Below are 5,761 nucleotides of genomic sequence, written 5' to 3' on the forward strand. Positions count from 1 at the left end.
GTACTAGCGTTTTTGCATTTAACCCATCCCTGAAGGGAGCAGTGGGCAGCCACTGTACAGCGCCTGGGGACAGACTCCAGATTGAAATGCCATGCCAGGTCAAACGGCACTGACTGGAGAACATACCTAACATGTTTTTGACAGTGGGGAAAACTGGAGCACCCGGAGAAAACCCACGCAGACAACATGCAAACTCCACACAGAAAGGCAAGGGCAACCGGGGTTTGAACCCACAACCTTCTTGCTGTGAGGCAACAGCGCCAACCACTGGACCACCGTGCCACCATTTTGTTTGTTTTTTTAAACGTAAAAAAAATTAAGTTGTAGCCTAGGCCTAACCTGATGGGATAAAAAAAGAATTGGCTACCTGATTATGAAAATAGGTAGCCTACAAGACACAGTTTACAATTTTCACAAATGCCCCTTTCTGAAATGGGGCCCTGGTGGTGTAGTTCTCTGGCATCAACACCAAAAACTATAATAATGCACATGCCTTGTTTGTTACTGTTGACAGACTAACCAACCCTCCTGTGTCTATAGCCTCTGAACTTCTATCCTCCAAGGCCTGCAATGAATTTGCCTCCTTCACAGACAAAATTCAAACAATTAGACAAGCTATCAGTGCCTCTATGTGAGGTACAGGATATTTGTTGCCCCTGTGTCCACTTAAAAACAATTCAAATAGCATGACACAATTGGATTCTATTAACCATAAAAACCTGGAGGACAAAATTTAACATCTGAAATTCTTCTCATGCTCCCTTGATATTCTGCCAACAGGTTTATACAAAAATGTTTCTGATTGCATGGCCACAGATCTTCTACAATTTGTCAACATGTTTCTTTTCTCAGTTTCTTCCCAACAGTCCCTGAAAACTTCAGTCATTAAGCCACTCTTGAAAAAGAGAAATCTAGACAGGTCACTAATGAGCAATTATAGGCCCTTATCAAATCTCCCATTTTTAAGTAAAATCATTGAAAAAGCTGTATTTTACTAGCTTTGTGCTTTCTTGGCACTTCCAATGAGGATTATGACCACACCACAGCACTGAGACAGCTATTGTTAAGGTCTTCAATGACATCCATTTAAACACTGACAGTGGCGGAATCTCAGTCTTAGTATTATTGGATCTCCGTGCTGCATTCGACACGGTCGACCACAACATATTACTTGACAGACTTGAAAACTGGGTGGGAATTTCTGGCACAGGCCTAAGTGCCAGAAGTGGTTTGAATCCTACTTAAATCACACATCTGAACTAACAAAAATGACTTGTGGAGTTAACCAAGGCTCCATTTTGGGGCCTCTTTTGTTTAACATCTACATGTTTCCACTGGCTCAGATTATGAAAAACAACAAAATATGTTACCATAGTTATGCAGATGACACACATATTTACATAACCATATCACCAGGGGACTATGATCCCATATGGGCGCTGTGTGGCTGTATTGAGCAAGTCAACGGTTGAATGTGCCAAACTTTTCTTCAGTTGAACAAAGATAAAACTGAATTTATTGTTTTTGGAGCCAACGAAGAATGATTAAAAGTCAGTGCTCAGCTTCAATCGGTAATGTTGAGGATCACAAACCAAGCCAGAAATCTTGTAGTCATGGACTCGGACCTGAATTTAAGCAGCCACATTAAGACAATTACAAAGTCAGCCTACTATCACCTGAAGATATATATATATATATATCAAGGATTAAAGGACTTATGTCTCAGCAGGACCTGGAAAAACTTATCCTGATTTTGATCTTCAGACGACTCAACTACTGTAATGAACTAAAATTTACAGGGCCCCCATAAAATCCATCAGACAGCTGTACGTCAAAGAATTGATTTCAAAATCCTGCTGTTGGTTTATAAAGCACTGAATGGTTTAGGTCCATCCAGCGGATGCACCTGCGGCTTCGAGTCTCCCTGATACGGATCTCTTTCGGCGGACAGTGCCTGCCGACACTGTTGCATCTCCTTCACGGGCTACATCTCTCGCACTGGGCCGCTGGTCTGCCGTCATCCCAGTCAAAAACCTCTGCTTCCTGACGTAGGATCCTGAAGGAGGCTGTGCTCAAACGCTCTGGAGGCCGTCTCTACCCTGCACCGTCGGGTAGCCCTTCTCTCAGGTCTGTAACTGCTACTCCAACACAACACTCGGCAGCTCACACACTCCATCCTCAGTCCGCACGCAGTGTTGAAGCAGATTCTGCTCAGTCCTGCTCTGGAACCCCACAACCGGCATCTCCTCGTCCTCTTTTCTCCCCAACCACACTAATAATTGGTGACTCCATAACCAGAAACATCCGTTTCTTTAACGCTACCACTCACTGCTTCCCCGGTGCCACCACGGCTGACATTTTAAAAAAACTCCAGGACCTAATGCCATCGCTCCCGTCCTCCATCAGTGTGAGTGTCCATGTCGGAACAAATGACACAGCTCTTCAGCAGTCTGAGCTGACAAAATCTGATTTTAACCGTCTTTTTAACTTTTTAAAGCAGTGTGGAAAGTCCGTTTTTATCCCATTCCCACAGCTGGCCGCTTCAGTAGACTCCTTGGCCTCCACGACTGGCTCCAGTCCGCCTGCAGGGCTCACCGTGTGTGTTATGTGGATAATTTTAATATTTTCTGGCAAAGAATGTCTCTTTTTAAGACAGACGGACTTCACCCAAACAAACGGGGCTCAGAAATGTTAGCTGCTCACATACAGCATGTGGTGCGGTCCACACATGACTTACGTGAATGACTAATCATTCATGCAGCACACCTGGACACACCACCGCTCACTGTACAGATCTCTGCCTCACTGCCACAAACAACTGTCTCCACCTGCTGGCATGTAAAACTGTCTGCTCCCAGCGCTGTTCCAAAGACTTCAATTCCTGTCATCATCACGTATAGACCAGTAAACCGAAATGTGCACATCCCACACAGAAATATTAGTAATCTCTTAAGGATTAGGACAACTGCACCAATTCCAGCACCCAAAACAAACTCATTTAAAATGACTCTCTTCAATGTGAGATCACTTTCAAGTAAGACTTTTACCTTAAATGATTTTATCTTGTCTGCAAATCTAGATTTTATGTTTTTAACTGAATCCTGGTTGCAAATGAGTGACTGTAGCCAGTTAGCTGAACTGTGTCCACCTCAATATGATTGTTTTAGTCAACCGAGGGTCAGTGGTCGTGGTGGTGGGCTAGTGAGCGTGTATAGGAAATATTTAAAATGTTATCAAGTACGCTGTGATATGGTGTGCCTCAGGGGTCGGTCTTAGGACCCATTTTGTTTTCCTTGTATCTGCTTCCCCTTGGACATATTATCCATAAACATGGCATTTCTTTTCATATTTATGCTGATGACACAGAAATATACTTGCCCGTCAGATCCACAGACCCTGGAATGCTGAGTTCACTTAACAACTGCCTTTGTGAAGTTAAAAAATGGATGTCAAATAATTTCCTCCTGCTGAACTCAGACAAAACAGAAATCCTGGTCATCGGATCCCAGCAGATGGCAAATCAAATACTGCCATCTGCTGGTTCCCTAGTAAATCACATTAAGCCTGTGGCAAAGAACCTTGGTGTCTGGTTTGATAGTAATTTAAATTTCGAGCAGCACACCACAAAGCTTGTTCAATCATGTTTTTATCAACTTAGAAATACAGCAAAAATTTGATCTATGTTAACTTTTAAGGACACCGAGACCATTTTACACGCCTTCATCTCATCACGCCTGGATTATTGCAACAGACTTTTCACCTGTTTAACCCAAAAATCTATTGATCGACTCCAGACTGTCCAGAACTCAGCTGCCAGGCTTTTAACCAGAACAAAGAAAAATGACCACATTACCCCTATTTTAGCTTCATTACACTGGCTCCCAGTATGTTTTAGAATTGACTTTAAAATTCTATTGATTACTTTTAAAGCTCTTCATGGCCTCTCGCCTTGTTATATTTCTGAACTTTTAGTCCCATACACACCAGCACGTACCTTGAGATCCTCGGGCAGAGGTCTGTTGTCTGTTCCAGAGTCTCGACTGAAAACTAAAGGGGACAGAGCGTTTGCTGTCAGGGCCCCGAGGCTCTGGAACAGCCTGCCCGAGGAAATCAGGTTGGCTGAGTCAGTGAACTCTTTTAAGTCCCTTCTTAAAACATATAGGAGAGCCTTTCCCGATCTTATTTGACTTTATGACAGTCTGACAGTCCTCAGGACTCCATGGTGTCTCTTCCAGTTTAAGGTCATGCCATTTGGTTTGCATGGGGCTCCAGTCCACTTCCAGAGGCTCATGGACTGTGTGATTTCACTGATTTTGCGAATGCTTCCGACTGGGGTCTGTGCTTATCTAGGGACCACCAGACAACCCCTATCCAGTTGCCCACACCACCTGGAAACTCTTCCCCAGAGTGGTTAGGTATTCGACAGTGGAAAAGGAGGCACTGGCTATTAAGTGGGTTCTCGACTCTTCCAGGAAAGGACAGCAGCCCACCTGACTGTCCCTCCCACAGTTTCAGCGAGAGTCTACCTCATTTGTGCACAGATTAATTTCTGTTACAATCAGCCACACCCCGAACCATTCATGCTCACAAAGGTACAGATAACATTGTTTGGTCTGCAGTCACAATGCCAATTGCACGCTCCCTCAAAACTTGCAACATCTGTGGCATTGTGCTGCGTGATGGAACTGCATTTTTGAGTGGCCTTTTATTGTGGCCAGCCTAAGGAAACACCTGTACAATACCCATGCTGTCTGATCAGCATCTTGATATGCCACACACCTGTGAGGTGGATGGATTATCTCAGCAGATTTTGACAGATTTGTAAACAATATTTGAAAGAAATAGGCCTGTATACACAGAGAAAGTAATAGATTTTTGAGTTCAGTGGGCAATAGGGGCAAAAACAAAAATGTTGTGTTTATAATTTTGTTCAGTATAATAGGCTATTTAAGTGTGATTTTTTTATGTTTCTAAAGACGTAAACTTATGCATATGAATGCATTCTAAAATGTGCTTTGATATGGACAGTATGAATGAGGAAATGAAATGGTGTGTCAGACAGCTGGGGAGGAGTCACAGATAAACTAAATATTTTTGTTGAAGGTTCACAGCAGAAGTTGTGGATTTACTGATCTAGGGTTTGTCTGATCTCATACTCAAAACAGAAAACCCAGAGTTTCCCTCATCTCAGGCTTAACATAGAGACCCAACAATCCCACCATGAGCACTTTGCATAAAAATGTGTTTTTGACCTGGAACTACATTTGATTAGAGCATGCAGAGCACATAGACTGGTGTCATGCTGAAATGTGATCATCTGCCGAAAATCGGTTGCCGTCCATGGGAGCACGTGGACTTATGACTCTACATTATTTGCTTGGTACCAACCAATCCAGTCCTTTATACCTGTTGAAATACCTTTAACTACTTATTGACTGAAAGGTAGATTCTGCCCTGAAACATTTTGGTTTCATTAATGAGAGTTATATTTGACAGATTATAACTCACCTTGTACTTTTATACCTGTTAAAATACCTTTAAATGGCCAATACAACCCATAAAATGCTATATTTCATGTCATTATACATGTTCAACAAATGATAATGAGGATGAGGAGAAAGAGAGACATGTGATAAGTGTCAGCATGTGTGGTTCTGCTGAGTTTTGCTGGATGGATGCTCCCTCCCAAACTGCTGATTGGGTGTTTTGTGTCTCTCCTCTCCCTCCCTCTCTCTCTCACTGCATGTGTGTGTGTGTGTGT

The sequence above is a fragment of the Micropterus salmoides genome, unplaced genomic scaffold, assembly GCF_014851395.1.
Source record: "Micropterus salmoides isolate LMB-PRFRI ecotype aquatic unplaced genomic scaffold, ASM1485139v1 Ms_hic_scaffold_4, whole genome shotgun sequence".
Taxonomy (NCBI): Eukaryota; Metazoa; Chordata; class Actinopteri; order Centrarchiformes; family Centrarchidae; genus Micropterus; species Micropterus salmoides.